The sequence below is a fragment of the Delphinus delphis genome, chromosome 7, assembly GCF_949987515.2.
Source record: "Delphinus delphis chromosome 7, mDelDel1.2, whole genome shotgun sequence".
NCBI lineage: Eukaryota > Metazoa > Chordata > Mammalia > Artiodactyla > Delphinidae > Delphinus > Delphinus delphis.
In genome coordinates, this window is record NC_082689.1 from 30,848,835 (window position 1) to 30,871,997 (window position 23,163).

The 23,163-nt window shown below is 38.6% G+C and overlaps 1 protein-coding gene across 2 annotated transcripts in view; it reads right to left on the reverse strand.

Moving 5' to 3' along the window:
* PARD3B (par-3 family cell polarity regulator beta) overlaps window positions 1–23,163 on the reverse strand; it is a 1,056,812-nt gene that overhangs the window by 484,292 nt on the left and 549,357 nt on the right. The window lies entirely within an intron of this gene.

Here is a 23,163-nt window from a genome sequence, read left to right on the forward strand (position 1 = left end):
AGAGAGTCATGTTCATTAACTTATGCTATAATGAAGTAACAGTACTACCACAGCCTCAAGAAAGTAATATTTTCATGAGGGCTGAGGGAGGCGGAGTTTGCTTGTTGGTTAAGCCTTATAAGAAAATAACGTAATAGGAATATAACCACTTTAACCCCACCCTTTTCTCTGATGTCTGAACTGCATCTAATGAGACTCCAGCTGGAAACCAATCCCCTTTAGTATAGTATTAATGATAAATAATCTTAAATTCCAAATAGAGATTGAGAAATCTCAGTGGGAAACAACCGTTTTAAATTCACAGTACATGCTTACTGTTGTAATGAGAATATTCTTACCATACATATATGCCATTTGTAGATAAAGACACATAATTTGCCTTTTATCTTAATAATTAAGTCAATTACCCTGTTAAAATTAATTTTCAGATAAAAATAACTATAAAATAAGAAGTCATTTAGGTTCTAGAGTATAAAACCCATTAGATTTAAAATGTGGATATGTCTTCCTAGCCTCACTACTGCTAACAAATTGATGGGAGAAGGGAGGGAAATCTACCCAGAGTTCATTAATGGGGAAAAGTGAACGGATGTGTCAGTCAGCTGTTGCCTCCCAAATACTGCATAACAAACCAATCCCAAAACTGTGATATGAACAATAAGGCATTTATTTCCAGCTCACATTTCTCAGGTTGACTGCTGTCTGGCTGATCTAGGCTGGGTTCAGGTAGGCTGGCTTCCAAACTGTGGATAAGGTGCATGTCTGCTCCACAGATCTCTTAACTTCCTTAGACCACTGGGTATCTGAAACATGTTTCTCACATGATGAAAGGCAGGAATGCAAAAATGAAAGTACATCTAAAGCCTTTGCCCACAAAACATCTACTAACATCTCAATGGCCAAATAAATTCATATAGCCAAGTCTACAGGCTAAGTGTGGAAATACTCTCCACACATCATGAGACCATAACCAAAATATAGGTATTTAATGCTACCATTTGGAAGTGAAGAACTGAGACAAATAATCCCATCCAACAACTGGGTGATACACACACACGCGCACAAGGGAGATATCCAGGGCTAATGATACATCACAGGGTTTATATTTCTCTTAATCATGTCTTTTCTTTTGGTAACACATTTTCTATTTGACACATATATGCATCTGTTATAGTCTGCATGTTTTCGTACCCCCAAAATTCACATGTTGAAATCCTAATCTCCAAGGAGATAGTTTTAAGGGGTGGGGCCTTTGGGAGGTGATTAGGTCATGAAGGCGACACCCTCATGGGATTGGTGCCTTTATTAAAGAGACCCCACAGAGATTCCTAGCCCTTCCACCATACAGAGATACAATAAGAAGTCTGCAACCCAAAAGACGGCCCTCACCTGACCATGCAGGCACCCTGACCTTGGACTTCCAGCCTCCAGAACTGTGAGAAATAAGTTTTTACTGTTTATAAGCTATCCAGTGTGTGGTACTGTTATAGCATCCCTACCAGAATGAGACATCAGGTTATAGTCATCCTACAGTTTGGCCTTCAGAGTGGCTTCTGGGTCTGTGAGATCTCACCAAGAGAGAGGAAGTAGGTAGCCTAGATCTAAGAAGACTCCCTCTTTAACATTCTTGCACTGTTTCTGCCAGGTTCTTTTTTTTTTTTTTTTTTTTTGAATGTTATTATTCTTATTAGTTATCTATTTTATACATATTAGTGTACATATGGCAACCCTAAGCTCCCAGTTCATCCCACCACCCCCACCCCCAACCCCCACTTCCCCCGCTTGGTGTCCATATGTTTGTTCTCTACATCTGTCTCAATTTCTGCCCTGCAAACCGGTTCTCCTGTACCAGTTTTCTAGATTCCACATATACGTGTTAATATACATTTGTTGTTCTCTTTCTGACTTACTTAACTCTGCATGACAGTCTCTAGGTCCATCCACGTCTCTATACAAATAACCCAATTTTGTTCCTTATTATGGCTGAGTAATATTCCATTGTATATATGTACCACATCTTCTTTATCCATTCATCAGTTGATGGGCATTTAGGTTGCTTCCACGACCTGGCTACTGTAAACAGTGCTGCAATGAAGAGTGGGGTGCATGTGTCTTTTTGAATTATGGTTTTCTCTGGGTATATGACCAGTAATGGGATTGCTGGGTCATATGGTAGTTCTATTTTTAGTTTTTTAAGGAATCTCCATACTGCTCTCCACAGTGGTTGTGTCAATTTACATTTCCACCAAAGTGCAAGAGGGTTCCCTTTTCTCCACACCCTCTCCAGCATTTGTTGTTTATAGATTTTCTGATGATCCCCATTCTAACTGGTGTGAAATGATACCTCACTATACTTTTGATTTGGATTTCTCTAATAATTAGTGATATTGAGCAGCGTTTCATGTGCCTCTTGGCCATCTGTATGTCTTCTTTGGAGAAACGTCTATTTAGGTCTCCTGCCCATTTTTGGATTGGGTTATCTTTTTAATATTGAGCTGTAGGAGCTGTTTATATATTTTGGAGATTAATCCTTCGTCCATTGATTCGTTTGCAAATAATTTCTCCCATTCTGAGGGCTGTCCTTTTGTCTTGTTTATAGTTTCCTTTGCTAGGCAAAAGCTTTTAAGTTTCATTAGGTCTCATTTGTTTATTTTTGTTTTTATTTCCATTACTCTAGGAGGTGGGTCAAAAATATCTTGCTGTGGTTTATGTCAAAGAGTGTTCTTCCTATGTTTTCCTCCAAGAGTTTTATAGTGTCCGGTCTTACATTTAGATCTTTAATCCATTTTGAGTTTATTTTTGTGAATGGTGCTAGGGAGTGTTCTAATTTCATCCTTTGACATGTAGTTCTCAAGTTTTGCCAGCACCACTTATTGAAGAAACCGTCTTTTCTCCATTGTATATCCTTGCCTCCTTTATCATAGATTAGTTGAGCATACGTGGTTTTATCTCTGGGCTTTCTATCCTGTTCCATTGATCTATATTTCTGTTTTTGTGGCAGTACCATATTGTCCTGAAGTTGTAGCTTTGTATTATAGTCTGAAGTCAGGGAGTCTGATTCCTCTAGCTCTTTTTCTCTCAAGGTTGCTTTAGCTATTCAGGGTCTTTTGTGTCTCCATATAAATTTTAAGATTTTTTGTTCTAGTTCTGTAAAAAATGCCACTGATAATTTAATAGGGATTGCATTGAACCTGTAGATTGCTTTGGGTAGTATAGGCATTTTCACAATATTGATTCTTCCAATCCAAGAACGTGGTACATCTCTCCATCTGCTGGTGTCATCTTTTATTTCTTTCATCAGTGTCTTATAGTTTTCTGAGTACAGGTCTTTTACCTCCTTAGGTAGGTTTATTCCTAGGTATTTTATCTTTTTCTTGCAATGATGAATGGGATTGTTTCCTTAATTTCTCTTTCCGATCTTTCATTGTTAGTGTATAGAAATGCAAGAGATTTCTGTACATTAACTTTGTATCCGGCAACTTTAGCATATTCATTGATTAGCTCGAGTAGTTTTCCGGTGGCATCTTTAGGATTATCTATGTATACTATCATGTCATCTCCAAACAGTGACAGTTTTACCTCTTCTTTTCTAATTTGTATTCCTTTCATTTCTTTTTCTTCTCTGATTGCTGTGGCTATGACTTCCAAAACTATGCTGAATAAGAGTGGTGAGAGTGGACATCCTTGTCTTGTTCCTGATCTTAGAGGAAATGCTTTCTGTTTTTCACCATAAGAATGATGTTTGCTGTGGATTTGTTGTATATGGTCTTTATTGTGTTGACATAGATTCCCTCTAAGCCCACTTTCTGGAGAGTTTTTAATCATAAATGGCTGTCGAATTTTGTGAAAATCTTTTTCTGCGTCTATCGAGATGATCATATGGTTTTTCTCCTTCAATTTGTTAATATGGTTTATCACATTGTTTTGTGTATATTAAAGAATCCTTGCATCCTTGGCATAAATCCCACTTGCTCATGGTGTATGATCCTTTTAATGTGTTGTTGGATTCTGTTTGCTAGTATTTTGTTGAGGATTTTTGCATCTCTATTCATCAGTGATATTGGTCTGAATTTTCTTTTTTTGTGATATCTTTGTCTGGTATTGGTATCAGGGTGATGGTGGCCTCGTTGAATGAGTTTGGGAGTGTTCCTTCCTCTGCAATATCTTGGAAGAGTTTGAGAAGGATGGATGTTAGCTCTTTTCTAAATGTTTGATAGAATTCACCTGTGAAGCCATCTGATCATGGACTTCTGTTTGTTGGAAGATTTTTAATCACAGTTTCAATTTCATTACTTGTAATTGGTCTGTTCATATATTCTATTTCTTCCTGGTTCAGTCTTGGAAGTTTATACCTTTCTAAGAATTTGTCCATTTCTTCCAGGTTGTCCATTTTATTGGCATACAGTTGCTTGTAGTAATCTCTTAGGATGCTTTGTATTTCTGCGGTGTCTGTTGTAACTTCTCCTATTTCATTTCTAATTTTATTGATTTGAGTCCTCTGCCTCTTTTTCTTGATGAGTCTGGCTAAAGGTTTATCAATTTTGTTTATCTTCTCAAAGAACCAGATTTTAGTGCTATTGATCTTTGTTATTGTTTTCTTTGTTTCTATTTCATTTATTTCTGCTCTGATCTTCATGATTTCTTTCCTTCTACTAACTTTGGGTTTTGTTTATTCTTCTTTCTCTAGTTCCTTTAGGTGTAAGGTTAGATTGCTTTATTTGAGATTCTTCTTATTTCTTGAGGTAGGATTGTATTGCTATAAACATCCCTCTTAGAACTGCTTTTGCTGCATCCCGTAGGTTGTGGATCATCGTGTTTTCATTGCCATTTGTCTCTATGTATATTTTGATTTCCTTTTTGATTTCTTCAGTGATCTCTTGGTTATTTAGTAACGTATTACTTAGCCTCCATATGTTTGTGTTTTTGACGTTTTCTTCCTTGTAATTTATTTCTAATCTCATAGCATTGTGGTCAGAAAAGATGCTTGATATTATCTCAATTTTCTTAAATTTTCTGAGGCTTGATTTGTGACCCAAGATGTGATCTATCCTGGAGAATGTTCTGTGTGCACTTGAGAAGAAAGTGTAATCTACTGCTCTCAGGTGGAATGTCCTATGAATATCAATTAAATCTACCTGGTCTATTGTGTCATTTACAGCTTGTGTTTCCTTATTTTCTGTCTGGATGATATGTCCATCTGTGTAAGTGAGGTGTTAAAGTCTCCTACTATTATTGTGTTACTGTAGATTTCCTCTTTTACAGCTGTTAGCATTTGCCTTATGTATTGAGGTGCTCCTATGTTGGGTGTATATATATTCGTAATTGGTGTTTCTTCTTCTTGGATTGATCCTTTGAATCATTATATGTGACCTTCCTTGTCTCTTGTAACATTCTTTATTTTAACGTCTATTTTATCTGATATGAGTATTGCTACTCCAGCTTTCTTTTGATTTCCATTTGCATGGAATATCTTTTTCCATCCCCTCACTTTCAGTCTGTATGTGCCCCTAGGTCTGAAGTGGGTCTCTTGTAGACAGCAAAGAGATGGGTCTTGTTTTTGTATCCATTCAGCCAGCCTGTATCTTTTGGTTGGAGCATTTCATCCATTCACATTTAAGGTAATTATCGATATGTATGTTCCTATGACCATTTTCTTAAGTGTTTTGGGATTTATTTTGTAGGTCCTTTTCTTCTCTTGTGTTTCCCACTTAGAGAAGTTCCTTTAGCATTTGTTGAAGAGCTGGTTTGGTGGTGCTGAATTCTCTTAGCTTTTGCTTGTCTATGAAGCTTTTGATTTCTCCATCGAATCTGAATGAGATCCTTTCCAGATAGAGTAATCTTGGTTGTAGATTCTTCCCTTTCATCACTTTAAGTATATCATGCCACTCCCTTCTGGCTTGTAGAGTTTCTGCTGAGAAATCAGCTGTTAACCTTATGGGAGTTCCCTTGTATGTTATTTGTCGTGTTTCCCTTGTTGCTTTCAATAATTTTTCTTTGTCTTTGATTTTTGTCAGTTTGATTACTATGTGTCTTGGAGGTCTCTCCTTGGGTTTATACTGCCTGGGACTCTCTGTGCTTCCTGGATTTGGGTGGCTATTTCCTTTCCCATGTTAGGGAAGTTTTCAACTATAATCTCTTCAAATATTTTCTCAGGTCCTTTCTCTCTCTCTTCTCCTTCTGGGACCCATATAACATGAATGTTGGTGTGTTAAATGTTGTCCCAGAGGTCTCTTAGGCTCTCTTCATTTTTTTTCATTCTTTTTTCTTTATTCTGTTCTGTAGCAGTGAATTCCACTGTTCTGTCTTCCAGGTCACTTATCCGTTCTTCTGCCTCAGTTATTCTCAGTTATTGATCCCTTCTAGTGTATTTTTCATTTCAGTTGTTGTATTGTTCCTCTCTGTTTGTTTGTTCTTTAATTCTTCTAGGTGTTTGCTCTTTAATTCTTCTAGGTCTTAGTTAAACATTTCTTACATCTTCTCTATCTTTGCCTCCATTCTTTTCCTGAGGTCCTGGATCATCTTCACTCTCATTATTCTGAATTCTTTTTCTGGAAGGTTGCCTATCTCCACTTCATTTAGTTGTTTTTCTGGGGTTTTATCTTGTTCCTTCATCTGGTACATAGTTCTCTGCCTTTTCATCTTGTCTATCTTTCTGTGTTTGTTGTTTTTGTCTCACAGGCTTGTAGTTCTTCTTGCTTCTGCTGTCTGCCCTCTGGTGGATGAGGCTATCTAAGAGGCTTGTGCAAGCTTCCTGATGGAAGGGACTGGTGGTGGGTAGAGCTGGGTATTGCTCTGGTGGGCAGAGCTTATTAAAATTTTAATCCACTTGTCTGCTGATGGGGGGTGGTGTGTTGAGTTCCCTCCCTGTTGGTTGTTTGGCCTGAGGCGACCCAGCACTGGATCTGGCACGTTCTTAAGAGGGACTCTTCAGAAGCCCCAGAGTCCTAATAACTGGCTTGGGCTGCTGAATGTTGCCTTTAACTTTGCATTATTCTTCTTCAGTATTCATCTTCCAAATGTTTTTCTCCTTTGCTGTTATATATACAGGAAAGCAGGCCAAGAGTAAGGGAGCAATTTCTATGGTCTTCATTCCTGTAAAATCAGTCTGTAATTACAAGAAGTTTAAAAGTTCAGCATACTTCCAATCAATATTTCCCTAGATGTAGGATTAGCAGGACTTCTTTCTTCCCTGAAATAACTGATCTTCATTTTCCAACAAAGTAAAGTATGCTTCAAAGAATAAACAAGGACTATCTCAATTTAGTTCATTACTAAGGAATTAAATTTTTTTAAATTAATCCATCACAGGTCCATTTTTACTCTGATACATGAAAAATGAAGAATCATCTAAGCATAAAGAGTGAATGAATCTTTTTAGTCAAGCATTTTCCTGATGGTACAGACCTACACTTTTTATGATAATGAAATCATACACATAGGGAAACATCTTTATTTCGTATGTGTGTATATATATAAAGTGCAGCAATTATTTTCATCTCAAAGGAAATTTTACAGCAAAGTTATAATGGAATCAAAGACTCCTTACTTAGTATTTCCAAACACCCAGTCTTTGTGTCTCAGCATGCAAGCTGCCTCTTCCTTCTCTGATTTTATCAGTAGGAAAACAATTTGCCTTCCTCTGAGTTCCGTTCTTCTGCTTTTCTCCTTTTCTTATGATTCTCATCCCTTTCTTTCTATTCTTACAATTATTTGCTGGTGTGCCTGTTCTGATTCCACTATAGCACTGTGATCTCACCAAAGGCAGGTATTATGTTTAATTCAACTTTCAATCCAGTTTAGCATCTGATAGAATGCATATGTATAAAAAATATTTGTTAGAGGATGACTTCATAAATTATTTATTTGATGCTTCTCTGCCATAATGCCCTTCTTGAAATAATAGCATTAAAAGGCCCAAAAAAAAGGGACAGGTATGTCTTGCATCTTATCTACAAAAGCATAGTTTTAACACTTCTGGCCTAAACTTTCTAACATGTTTGTTAGATAGAACTGAAGTTAATTAATTAAATGTTACAAAGAGCTTCTCTTACTTCTTAGGTGGGATTCTCTCTAAAAATAATTCTCTCTCCTCCTCCCACTTTGACACCCACTGAAAACTCTTACATACCAATCAAAACCCAGCTGAACTGTCACCTGCTCTCTGTGGCTGGGCCCTCACCTGGGTCTCTATACGTAATTCAATTATAGCACTAATCACATTATAGTTATTTGTTATTATATAAATCTTCAAGGATTTCAAGGGCAACAAGGTCCACTTCACTTCTATTTATGCCACTAGCACCTATTCCAATGAATGCCTGAGAATAAGTGTGCAGTAAATATTAAAGAGCATCGCAGACAAGTGCTGCATCAGTTAGTTCTTCTATTGCAGCTCAAATGGGTGACATTTTCACTAATATTAAAAGTAGTTTAAAAACTGCTAGTTAAGTCCCAATACTTTGTAATATAGACCACTGTCACCACCATCACCTAATGGAACTTCGGAGTAGTAGGTAGTGCATTTGGCATATCTACAGCAACAGTGATCCCACTTTCTCATTTCTATAATAGTGCTAAGCTTAATCACGACACGTTTGTACTTTGATGCCTATGAAGGGCTGAGCTTTGCAAGAAAATAGCTTGCAAATGTTTCTAAGAACTCACATTTATTTTGGCTCTTCTGATCACCATATCCGCTCTTGAGTTTTGATATGGGGTGGAGTAAACCTGTCACTCACTTCTCCTTTATTATGACAGCTGGTACTACTTGGCAATTACCCTGTTCAAATTAACCCTAAAAAAGCAATTTTTCACATTCAAACCTAAGACTGTGTCTATGTCCACTCCTAAACAATTGTCTAAGAAGTTTAAATTCACTTACTGAGCGAATTCATTTGTTCTAAATAAGACTGAAAAGCAAATAAACTAAAAGTTGCTTTGACAGGTTTTTTTTTTTTTTTTTTAACTAAATTGGGCAGCATTGTGTAAAACACCAAGTAAAATACTAAATATATTTGGTATCTCCCTGTCTTTGTCCTTTCAAATGTATTGCACATTAGGCACAGATAATCCAGAATATTTTTTCTACTCTATTTGACCTAAAGGAAACTCAAACTCTTAATTCAAATATGTTAATGACTGGTAAAAGAGACACCTGACCAATTATTTTCTTGTTAAGGCAGTCCTTGATCCCAGTCTTTGTCTCTATGAATGTAGAGTTCATCTCATTGTTTTAGCCACATCAAAAGTAGGGCATGGCTAGACAAATATGCGTGATTTATAAGGGAGCCATATCTTAGTGATACAAAGCAAGCCGTTTAGTGTTTAATGGGGACCGTATGTTCAAAAGCCTCTTCAACTTATTTTTTTCTTTTCTGTTACATTGTAGAACAGAAACCCAACCTACTAAAAAAACAAGCTGAGAGACATAATCAAAGAACCAAAAATTTCTATAATTGTAAGTGCAAATCATTTACTCATATAACTCAACACAATAGATATTTATCAATTTTAACCATTATTCAGCATCAGTACACTTTGTACTCTGTCTAGATCTCTAACTTCCAATAAAAAATATCTGTACTAGTAGTAAATTCAGCTGCAACTTCCTAGAATTTTATAAGTGTTCTAAGAACACTGTGTATGAACAAGAGCTCACTTTTTTGCCTTAGCATCCTATTAAGATAATCTCCTACCTCCTCTTAAAGAGAAACAGATTGGGGAACTCAGAAAAAAAAAAAAAAAAAAAAAAGAATGGTCTTCCTTTTATTTTCTTCACTCTCTGGTCTATGGTAATGGACATCGACAATACCACGCTCAATCACCTATCTCCCATGGGACAGCACATTCAATTAAACCTTTTATTTCATCCAAGAATGCCTGTTCTCATTGACCACTGCACTTTTTATCTGTGGGTTTATGATAATCTAATGCACATCTCCACACAGGCAGAATGGCCTTATGAATCCTTACTGTTCTTATACCAGAAGAGAAGTGCAAAACAAAGTTAGCTCCTGCAGAAGGCGGGAAGGAAACCGCATTTGTTTAACACAGCGAGAGGCCTTTCACTACCTGCCCAGTGGCCTTGACCACTACGCTGCCCTGGCCTCTCAATGTGCCGGCTGCCCTTGCCTGGTTGCTCCTGCCTGATAAGACATGCCCACTCCCTAGAGAGCTACTGAGAGCTGAGGGTGAGAGACAACGCAATCTTTGGGTTACATTTTCAAAGGTTTGTGAAGGAAGTAAGACATTTACATGCTATCGGTATTCTTTTATGAAGAAACCCTGCAGGTTAAAGAGGAACCTCTGAACTACTATTTGACTGCAAAGACTGGGCTTTTAAAAAACTAAGCCTCTAGCTTGTTTGTAGGTATTTTGCCTTTACTTTCTTTCCAGCTAGGATGTATATGATTTGGTTCCCAAAGTACACAAAGAGGTACAAAAAGAAGTACACAAATTATAGTGGCATGTTATTAACTTAACCACAATGAAAAATTACATATATATATGTTTTTACAGTCATACTCAGGCAGCTGAGGATAAGGCTCGATCTAGTGTACGATCTAGTGCTCGATCTATCTCCTTACCATACGGGGAATAAGTCACTCTTATATAGGTCCTCACACGTGAACAAGTACAGCAGCCTTCATCTTTGTTTAATTTTCTTGCATGCCTACATAGCACATAAAACTATCAAGTTGATAATTACATTACTATTTATTTATATAATTTATTTACAACCTGTCTAGTATCCAAGAGGAACTGAGGTGGCTTGCATTAATAATTACATTGGAAATACCTGCCAAGTTTTCATCAAGGTGCTAGCGTTGACACAGTCATCTTTTTCTAATAGAAGAATCCAGAACCCAGAGATTTTTTTTTTAATTCCATTAAGGATGGCCAAAATATGAATGAATCGTGTTTGTAATTCATTCACTTTTCTCTATGCGTAATGGAAATAAGCTTTAAATAAACTGTGACTGTGGGTACAGACAAGGCAATTTCTAGTCAGAAAACAGGTTGTATGCTGTAAGTTGGTTTGTAAATTTGATTCTTGGGACTCGATTTTTTATTTTCCTAAAAAGAAATACTGGTAAATTGTGCCTAGGTTTCAATTAGCCAGCATGGTTTATTCACTCTGCAGTAACTTCAAAACATAACAGTGCATAGGAATTTACATTCTATTGGATGGACTATATTTAAGAATGTTCTATGGGAAAATACACCTAAATTTCCAATTTAGGAAAGAAGGAACACATTCTCTTCTGAGCTAGCTATGGGAGAAGTCTGTTATGGTACCCATAGCAATCGTGGTGTCAGGAGAGTATTAGAAGAAGGGCTCCATCTGTGTCCACTAACTACTATGGCAACAAGCACCACGATGGCAGGGGGTTGAAAAGGTGGCCAGAAGAGGGATATCTGTTGGCAATTTGTTAGCTCTACACTTACTTAGGAGAAGGCATTCTTTAGGTCAGAAGCTCCCAAGGCATTCTGAACTGTGGAACAAACACTCAGAGGTGGACTCCTGCTGCCCATTTATATACACAGATTATCCATAATTCAGGCACTGTCTTTATGGGGTGTCATGCCAAGATCTGATGCACAGAAATTCACAGAAATTTCCAGTAGGAAGAGATCTAAGAGACCATTTAGTTTAGTCTTCTCATTTTATAGATAAGGAAAGTCTTCTCCCATTTTACTGTCAAAATACTTCTTATTCTGATGATTTAATCTTAGTATTTATTAGTTTATCACTATCTACACTATCCAACCCTGACTCCTGGTCCCCAATCCAGGTCGTGGGTGTCTACTATAGAGTAAACCTCTACATGGGATGGGAAAAAAAGGGAAAAGCATATCCCTCACCTAGGGAGAGAAGTATCCAGAATAGAGACAGCAATTTATGTTTAGCAAGAATGTCATGGTTAAAATGTTGCTAAACAGCAAAGTAGGGAAAGGGGAATGGCTTATAGACTTTTTATCTCTTGCACTCTATTTGCACTAAGAACTCGATAAAAGTTTTGTGAATACAATACAGAAAGATAAGACCCAAGAAGTTAAATGGCCTTTCTAAAAACTCAACCATCCAGTGGAAGCCCTGGGCTGGGAACTGAATCTTACATCCCTGACCAATACTCATTCTGCTATAGAACAGTGTACTCACCAACTTTCCTAACCTAACGTGAGAGACTGCAATTTTGGTCCCAGTGAATTATGCCTTCTTGAAACATGACTACTGCTCTTTCTGTCCAAATGTAGAATCCATCCACCTCTCTTGTGAATCCTGATTGGCCACGTAACTTGCTTTGGCCAAGAGAATGAGGCAGAAGTAACATTGTGCAACTTGCAAGGCTGGGCTTTAAGAACACCTGCATCTTCTGCTTCTGCTGTCTTGAGAATGTCATGTAAGGAAGACGTACTGCCTTCTTGAGGATGAGAAGGCACATGAAGGAGAACCAAAGTGCCCCACCCAACAGCCAGCACCAACTGAAAGCCTTGTAACGGATGCCATCTTGGACTTTCCAGCCCAGTCGATGCTCCAGTTGAATGTAGGCTACACGAATAAGCCCAAACACAAAACTTATAAACGAAGACCTTATAAAAGAGGGCTTCAAATAGATCCTAAATTCACAGTTGAGGGATTTCTATGCTATCCCTAGAAATGGCCTTGTTATAGACTTGCAAATTTTGCTGTGATAGCACAAGTAGCCAACAAGAATATCACTATAACCAAGATGCTTCGTTTCTCTACTCCTTCCTTTTCCTCAGTTTTCCTTCCTGCCTTTGGCTCATGCTTCTCCATATTCCTGGAAGTTTTTCCCTCTTTGCTTCTTTGAATTTATCCATGGCTCAACCAAAGTCCTACCCCATAAATGAAATTTTTCATGATTTAAAAACGCTTATTAATTTCTTTCTTTTTAAACTTCTAGTTCACTATTAATCTCTCAGCTTCTTCCTTAAATTTGTACACCTACTTCCTCCCACTAGCTTTCCCCACAGATGATAGGTACTATGCCATATTCTTACCCTGTTTCTCTAACGGCGCTTAGCATTGTCTATAAGCTCCGGTAGTTCAGGGATCACGATTTAGTGCATCTTAGAATACCCAGTGCCTGGTACAACACCTAGCATAAACAAACAATAAGTGTTTGATCAACTGAACTGGAAATAGATGTTCAGTAAATATTTATTGAACAACTGGGTCCTGTTATCATCAATGTAGATCCAGACATAGAGGGAAAGGGAGGCCCAAGAAGACAATTCTCCTGAACATCAGTCTCTTTGTGTATCATGGATGAGAAGCATGTGATCTCAGGGAGATGGAGTGCAAGCAAGTCATGGGTAACATGCTGTGGTTGGGTGTTTTTGTGTTTTGCCACTTTCTGGTTTTTTGTTTGTTTGTTTCTGTGTGTTTTTCCCCTCCAGCGGGAAGTCAAGGGTCTACAGTTGAAAGATGTAGCTGCTAGGAAGGAGAGAAGGGAGCCCTGTTGAGTCAGGCTGAAAGTCTGTAACACCTGGAGGGTGCTAAGGCTGACAGTTCCATAAACCAGGAGCCAGAGGCACCAATATTTATGCAACAAAGACCAGCAAGGGGAGGCTTTGTTGTTCTTGGGGATGATATATTTCTCCATTCTACCACCATCTTCATCTACCGCTTGGCATTTTAATGTAGTTTAACATAATATACTATTACCTTCCTCTTCGTCACCACCTGGCATTTTAATGTAATATAGAAATAAATATATTCTGCAATTGAGAGATACCATACTAAGTGTTATTTGCTTCCAGAAAGGCAGGATGATAGGTTAGAGCAAGAAAGAAATGGAGAGAAGCAGGAAAAGAAGAGAAAGAGGAAATATAAGAAAATTGAAATAACATTTTAAGCTGTTAAACAATCCTTCCTTAGGTCCTAAGCCTCTAAGAAATGCAAAGAATTAATTACGGAAAGACTCGGTGATAAAAGTCCTTCATATAACTCAGTAAGTGGCCAGGAAACATAATTGAGCTCGTTTATAATTGAATATCCTGCCACTGGGGCAGATTTAAAGAAGGGTATACTTAAAGAGATATAACAATATTAAATGTTCTTTTGTCTTCTTAACATTGTGATAAAACATTCTTTTTTAAAGAGAGAACTAAGACTGGGGTGGGGCTTTCTTTAGGCAGCAACAGGAATTGAATAGTACATGATTTGTACTTGGACATCTTAATTTAAATAATTCTAATATCTTAAAGAAAAATGCATCTTAACTCCTTCGATGTTTTATTGTATCTGACAAGTTCAGTAGAAGGGCACCTATCTACTGGTGCATTATGCATCATACGTTCTGCACACTCATTAAAAATAATGAGAACATATTTAAAAGTCATTGCCCAGAGAATCTTTAGGGACGGGGCATGGGAAGAGGTAAGTGGCAACAGATTGTTACTTAAGTGTCTATCTCTGTTTTATCAGCCCTTAGGAAAAAAAAAAAGAAAAGAAAAGTAACAATCTTAAGCTGATATTCTTTAACGACAAAGATCACACATTTTCTTGAAAAACAGGCAGATGCAACATGTTCAAACCGCTCGGTATACTTTCAAAGTGAAAGGGACTCTCGCGGCAGTTTCACATATGTGGTATTTACTTTGATAACAGCTGGAAAAGTCGACCACAACCAATTATGGAAGTACTTTTTTCCCCTTAATCTTTAAATATCCTTTACAAAATGAACGCATTTCCTTATCTTACAGCGAATGCACCTTAACAAATGTACTGATCACAGGCATCGGGGTAATTAGGCAAATCAAGGTCATCCCTGAGCTTGGTAACACCTTCTTATCCAGCTGTTCCATAGCAACAGCTGGCATGAATTACTGGTAACATTTTGCTAACTGGATAGTAAGAAGGATACAGTCTGTGGCTGGTCACAATATTCCTTTTTCTGAGCTGTTTAAACATGTATATTCAGAACACTCTTCTTTTTTCTAGCCTCCGGAAGCCTAATCATGGCCACAGTGGCCACTAATAAGACATATGTCTTGTGCCATGAGAGTACGGCCAGATCTCATGGCTCTTCATCCTTAACTTTGCAAGAGAATGTAATTAGGCCCCAGTCCTCTGAATGTCAGGAGAGCTTCTTTTCAGCACAGAACACTCCTCCTTGAACCCCTTCCGCACTCCAACAAAACCAGTCTTGTGATAAAACCCATTAAGTATTTCATTCTGACACCTGGAAGCCATACAACCAGGCAAAATGGCCAGCACTTCCACCATCTGTTTTAATAATGCTGAACCAGAGCATTTATCATCATCTATTTTATCAAGACTAGATTTTGCTGACAAGCGTTCAGTAAGATTCTTTTAGGTATGAGTACTTCCCAGGGAGTAGCAGATGACTATTAATCCCTCAGCCTTGTGGGTTCTTGAATGCATTTTTAAAAATTGGCAGAGATTAAGGGTCTGGTCTTTTAGTACACAGCACAAGTGAGAAGGCACGATGCTCATCTCAGTGAGGTGGAAGTCTTCCTTTAAAAATATTTCTGATTTTGACAAACTATAAATCTTGGTACAGGGCAATATCTCTGTGCCTCATTTTTTGCCACCTTTAAAATGAGATAAATGGGAACAACTAAGCATAGTGGCTCTGTGACAGTACACGAGGATTACTTTCTCAGGAACTTTACAAACTTTGACCTGAATTCAACACAGCAGAATGGGGATGGTAGATTATGGTCCATGCACGGGGCCAGTGGAGGATACCTTACCTGCAGCACACCATGTTGGAGATAAAATAAATGTAACTGCAAACAAATGCCAATAACCCAATCTTCTAAGCTTCCCTAAAAGTACCTCCCTTTGGTATGTGTCTAAATCTACAAGTTACAAGGTGGCACATAACACACTTTGAGCACAATCAAATTGAGAGTGAAAATTTTAAAGCACAATCGAGTTGGGCATGAAAAAGTCAAGTACAATTGAGTTTGCCTAAATGAATCAGGTGTAATTGAGCTGAGTAACTGGATTGCGTTCAGTACTGGCCCTTTGCCAAAATGAGGGGTACGTGGCTAAAGATACGTAACTCAATTGCGCTTGAAATTTGCACTGAATACCTTTTTCTTTTTCTTTTTCTTTTTTTTTTTGCGGTACGCGGGCCTCTCACCACTGTGGCCTCTCCCACTGTGGAGCACAGGCTCCGGACGCGCAGGCTCAGCGGCCACGGCTCACGGGCCCAGCTGCTCTGCGGCATGTGGGATCCTCCCGGACCGGGGCACGAACCCGTGTCCCCTGCATCGGCAGGCAGACTCTCAACCACTGTGCCACCAGGGTAGCTCTCACTGAATACTTTTCACAGAGCAGGAAATTGTTTGCAGAACAGAAAGATAAAGTTGAAAATGTGATTACTGAAGCTAGTCAGCTACAGGCAGTAAGTTATCCTACAGGCCTTATTACACTCTACAACTAAACCACTATTCCAGTGGTTCTCAAATTTGAGGGAGCATCAGAACTATCTGGAGTGCTTGTTAAAATACATCTTTGAGCTCCACCCCTAGAGTTTCTGATTTCTTAGCTCTGGAGGGAGCCTGAGAATTTGCATGTTTAACAAGTTCCCAGGTGATGCTATACTGCTGGGCTGAGACCATGTTTTGAGGACCATTGTTCTAACACGTTATTGTAGCCAAGATTGAAACATTTTAAAAGTACTTTAAAATACTTTTAATACTTCAAAAATACCTCTAATGTTTTAAAATAAAAAGTACTTATACTTATTGTTTTTATATGTCTTTACAAATAAACTGTACAACTAGACCATGCAAATGTCTTCTTCATGATAATTTAAACTACCTAAACTGTCATGTACATTTATTTTAAAAAAAATTAATAGATTTTTATTGGAGTATAACTGCTTCACAATACTGTGTTAGTTTCTGTGGTACAACAAAGTGAATCAGCCATATGCATACATATATCCCCATATCCCCTCCCTCTTGCTTCTCTCTCCCACCCTCCCTATCCCACCCCTCTAGGTGGTCACAAGGCACTGAGCTGATCTCCCTGTGCTATGCAGTGCTATGCAGCTGCTTCCCACTAGCTAGCTATTGTACATTCGGTAGTGTACATATGTCCATGCCACTCTCACTTCGCCCCAGCTTCCCCCTCCCACCCTGTGTCCTTAAGTCCATTCTCTATGTCTACCTCTTTACATCTAATACTAACTATCCTTATCCTCATTGTCTTGTGTGTAATTAAAGTTGCTAGTGCCCTGATATCTAAGGAAGTCTCTGCATATTTTTTGTTTTAAAATGATTGTAGCAGGATGGATAATGCATTCAATACAGACTAGATATAGATCAGGGGTAATAGCTGTTCTAGCAATACCTTTTCCAGCTTTCTATATTGTCTACTTTAATAATGCATAGCTTTCACTTATTCAGTCAACAAATATATACTGAGCACACAGCGTGCACCAGGCATGGGAAATAACAGGAGTCAATACTGTTCGACACCTACCACGTGTTAGCATCCATGCTCAACTAATTCTCACAACAACCCTACAAGGTAGGTGCTATCATCATCCTTATTTGACAAGTGAAGAAACTGAGGCAGAGAGGTTGAGTAAGATTGTGAAGCAGGGATTCAGCCCATGAGACTCCCAAACCTGGACTCTTAATTGCTATTTGTCTACAGTTCTTAAGGTGACTCAGAAGCATGGTAAGTTTTGAATATAAATGGAAAACTAAGTGAGGCTCCATAACCCAGACTTGGGGGTTCAAGGAGGCTCTGTAAGTGAATGTCTTAAGGAGTTGTACAGTGAGAGGGAAGGGAGGGGGTGTCCTAAGGAGAACGAAGTCTCACAGCAATTGACTGACAAAGAGAGGGCACTGGTAATGTTTTAAACAAGTGAAAAAAAAGTTTGGAATGGCTAGAGAGCAGGGAGAAGGCAAAAATGCTGATGATCACTGGCCATAGACCAGCTTGGGATCCATGAAAGGAACACAATTCTAGGCCAAAAATAATCGTTTTCTTCTCCAAACCTGCCTATGTATCTTCTGTCTCTAGATAGAAGAACTCAAACTTGGGTTTGAGATCCAAACTCAAAACTTGGGTAGATTTGATATATCTCATTCCATTACCCTAACATCTATCACATGCCAAAGCCAAAGTTTCTATTTCCATACCCCTCTCTGTTCCCAATGAGTGGGAAGCCCTAACTGTGCACTTAATCTCTCTTATTTAGATGAGCAATAACGATAACAAGTAACATTTGCTGAATCCCATTCTATGTGCCCTATACATGCATCTCATTTAATGCTAACAAACAGTCTCTAAGGTAGACGAAATCTGATCCCCATGTTTGTGATGAGTGGGGGCATAGGGAAGTAACTTAATTGTGACCATTCAGCCAATCAGTAGGAGAGCCAGGATTCAACCCAGGTCTGACTAAACCCAGCTCTTAAGCTCCCCGTCATTACAGTCTAGTGAACTGCAACAGATTCTAGCAGGTATCCTAATACCTTTTCACCCCTTACAAACAATACTACTCATGATAGCTCCTTGCTCAGTAATCTACCAGGATGGGCTACTTACTATCTCCTTGATGTATTTTGTATTTTCCAGCCTCTGAGTATCTGAAGACGCTATCTCCTTCCCCCTGTAGCTCTGCATTTTGAAATCCTACTCAATCATCAAGATTCTTCTCCAATACCATTAGGTTCTTAAAGGTTTTTTGGTCCCCAACTTTGAATTCCCGTAACACTTTATTTGCATAATTTGATCAACTCATCACTCTTTTTTCTTTATGGGCTAGAAGCTTCTTGAGGACAGGGACACATCTTGTTGATTCTGGAGGCCATGCTGCAGAGCCTTGACTACTGGTTGAACAGAAATGCAGTAAGAAGGAAACTGAAATTACTGTAGAAAGAGGCAGAAGTGGAGATTGTATCTTAGCAAGGACTCCATTTGAAGTCATAGAACTGAGTTACTTGGAGAATCTATAAAATATAGCAATGCATTTTGGTTTTTGCATAATTATTTAAATTCTAAAACATAACTCTTGCACCCTTGGTTTAGGTAGAAAAATCATTCTGAAACCATCCTTCAGTTTCTGCTACTTATCCACAAATAACCACTATAATATTCATTCCTCCTTAAGTACCTTGGTTAATTAAGCATGGAATCATTTTGAATCAAATAGCCAAAGGGAATAAAATGTCAGTTAAATGAGGTTCATCTAAGTTTCCAAGCTAAAATTCTTGCATGGTTCACGATGTTAAATAATTTGACATCTGAGGTGTGAATTTTTCACTTAGGAAGAAGATAGAGTAAACCGTGAAGGGGTTGGGGCTATGTGCCATTTGCTAAGGTGGTTACCGGGACTGGTGGAACGGTAGTGCTGGAATACACCGATCTCAGCAACTATTAACAGAGCCTCCACATACTCATGCACCAGTTTTTTCTCAGCAAAAGCGATGTTCCTGAGGGAAGGTCAGATCAGCATGACAAACATGCCTAACTTTGGGATCTCAATCATTCCAGGCAGGAGCAACTTGCTTGCTTGAAATGTAGGTATTGCCCCTTGCAGAGGCCAGTGCTTAATAGCGGGCAAACGTGGCAGGTAGAAATTATAAATACATTTGAAATTTTCTCAGCTTGTTTTACCCACCAGGGTTTGCTGTGATTTTCAGGATAATTTAAAGATAAGGCAGCAGGTCAGAACATGAAACGTTAAACAGGTTAACAATGAAATGGCAGAATACTTCTTTTTTCCCCCGTAAACAAAAGGAGACAGCCACATACATGTACACATACATGCACATACGTGGCAAATAATAAAGTGCTGCTTTCTCTGAAGTTCTTAAAAATAAAGGCCTGGAATACATAGAAAACCTTTAGTTTTTCAGAATCTTTTCTGAATGGAAAGAGAGCTTTATCTGACACTTTGCACAAGATGAAAATAATTTTAGGTATCAGGGATGGAAAAGAACTTGCAGACCATGTCTCTCACAGAACAGACCAAACAAACCACCGAATAAGTAGCATAGTTTTTGTTTCAAGTACAGGCGCAGATACAGCAGTTTCACCTTCTGATTCTATTACCAACACTAATCTCAAAGTCCCTTTTGCAAAAATGTTCCTTATGTGAACACCTCTTTAATAAACTCTCACCCAGTAAGGGGATGAGAACATCAAAGGATCTTCTGGACTGGGATTCTGGAAAGATTACTTTTGAAGCACAGTTCTTTTGGTAAAAATACTAGAAAGAGCTAAATAGTAATGATGCTATTAAATGATGTTATTATATAAATTCCTTTCATTTGATTTTCAACCCAGACTGCCACAGATGGAAAGAAAGTTGGCTAAACGTGCTGCTATACTTGTGATACTAACCAATTACTCCGGAAGGAAGACATGGACCAGCAAATACAAGCGTTCAGCACAGTTCTCTGATGTGGCAAGTCAGGAGAAATGACCAGGAAATGGATGCTGAGGCCTTTGGAATGACAGAGGGTCACATTCGAGAGACCATCCTATATTGGGCCTTCCTGTGGAACTGCTGACCACATGCTCCCTTGGCTGTGAGCGTTAAGACTTCACAGGAAGCTAATGATAACAAGGAAGTAAGGAAGATTTAACTGTCAGAAAATAGGCAGAGCAGTGCTGTTAAGAGGGTACAGAGCTCACGAAATAGCACAGCTTAACAAAAGGGAGAGGACAGTTTCTCTGAACAGGAAACCAATAAACAGTTTGTTTTCTTCAAAGGAGATAGAACAAGACAAAAGCAGGAAGTGCTGTCCTTCCTTCATCCTGCCAGATTTTCAATGGCAAGTCAAGTGTGTGCATCAATCACAATAAGGGAGAAGAGACCAAAATGATACCACCTTCAATTTTTTGAAAGAAAAATACAAAGATGTATCACGTCGCACACTCTTCTTTATTCTGTGCTTTCAAATAGTCCAGTGCCACACTCTGAGTATTTCCCACTGAAATAGCCCATGAATGCCAAACATGACCTCTTTATAAACTTCCTGCAGAGTTCCTGCTGTTTAGCATTCAAGACAGGTATTTGGGCTGGAAAAATAATATTATTCCACATTTCTCCAAAACAAAGATTCTGGGTCCACATTACTTCAGTGCTTGTTAGCCTCAAAGGCCCTTGCTTTGCTGTGGTTACAAAGAATATTCCACATATTTGAACAGTTAGAAGTCAAATATTTTTCAAAGAGACTGTTTGCCAGAGAATTCTAAGAGAATGGACACTAACCACATGCCCTCCAAATTTTGTATAACAAAGAAAATGATGAGAACAAAGAATTTATTTTCACTTATAATCTCATAGTCGCACAATTAATTTAATATGCTCCCTGGTGGGCTTGGCCTATGATATCACTTTCTGGGATAGAAATCCAATTTCACTAAATTATATTAAATGAGAGTGAAATAATATATACAGACTGCCTGGCTTGGAAATTTGGTGGGTTACACAAATTTTGTCTGTAATTCTGTATTTTGGATACCAGAATACATATTAAAATAATGAAAAAGAAAACAATCAAGGTTCAAAATAGTGGTTAATCCCAGGTAAGCCTGCATAAATCTATTTACCCCATAATACCTATACAGTATTGTGTTTACAATACCACAGAAGTGGTAATGTACTAGAAGAAACAAGTATAGCTAACATATTTAGTACTTACAATTGACCAGAAGCAACACTTAGAGCTTTGCATGCATCATCTCTTTTAACTGTCACAGAAATCTAACGATACAGATGAGGACTGAGCCTCAGAATGATTCTGTGATCTGCTCTGGATCACACAGCAGGTAGTAAGGACAGAAGTTGAGCTTCAGAGACAATAGTAAATGCTAAGAAACCTAGGCATCTAGTTCCTGCTGACTGTGGGCCCATGGACACATGGCCCATGGTTACTCAACCACCCTGAGCCTCTGTTTTCTCAGCTACAGAAGTAGAGCTGGACTCACAGATTCTTTCAGCTCCCTTTAGTCCAAAAATTCTATTATTCCATTTGCTAACTTCTAGATGTAATCGTCTTTGACTAAAAATGCTTCCAGAGTTTCAAACTTGAATAAGATCAGCATCCCTTTCCCCCTTACTGGGGGCAGGGGTGGGAGTTAGTGGGGATAAGGGGGGCTGGGAGAGCTTATAGGAAGAAGGAATTAGCTGTGCAGTTGGGAATTCTAGAGGACGTATGGAAAAGGGGTATACCTAACCGTTAGATGGGGAACGAGGGACTCGTGAGTGTTGGAGTTCCTAGCTGGAGCTCTGCTATTGGGTTCCTCCGCATGCCTAGGGGCTGCCTGGAATATTTCTCTCTATATGCAGGATTTTACTCCTCCCAGGACCACAGTTCAAAAGAATACACAATCAAAACTTCTTTCTTAGTTCTCCTATCCCTGAAACAAGTACATAGTCCTACTGAGGTTTTCTAACCACTTTTATCACCAGCAACCAATGAATTAAATAAGAAGTGTAAGGGCTTCCTGCTATATATCCATGCTGCCCCCTTTTGTGTTGTTTCTTTTCACTTTGACCCTTGTAGAGAAAGACAAACGTCTTTGGATAAATAAAAGATTGAGGGAAAGAATCCATCTGAATTTAGAGAAAAAAAATCTAGACTTCGAGTTTTGACAGCATTTCTCTTTAGGAAGAGTCGGGAGCTTCAGTGAGGAGATGAGGCCGTAACTCAAGATTCTGCCTTCCAAAGCGCTGAGCGTGGAGGAGTCCACTAGCGGACAGGAGGTGGGGAGTGCATCTCCCCTTTCCTATTTTACCACGGATCTTCTCAAAGCATAAAAGAGGACAAGAGGAAAAATGGATAAGATGATGGGAAAGATAACGAAGGATCGAAAGGAAACTCCATGGTACAGAAACATGGAAGGAAGGGGTTCCTTTGGCCAGTACTAAGGAGGGTTAATATATAAGAGAGGAGGTTCAGGAAGGCTGTATATTCAAATATGGATATAAACACATGTAACAGAATATTAGACCCAGAGTAGGTATCTTAGAGGTTATCTAGTCTTATCACCTTACCAACAGGAGAACTGTTTCTGGAGCATCTTTGACAGATGGTGAGGCAGGTTCTGTTTCAGTATGCTAAATAACCTGTTTCCATCTTGGACAGCTCCAACAGTTAGAAAGTGCTTGTAACATTATCACTCCCAAC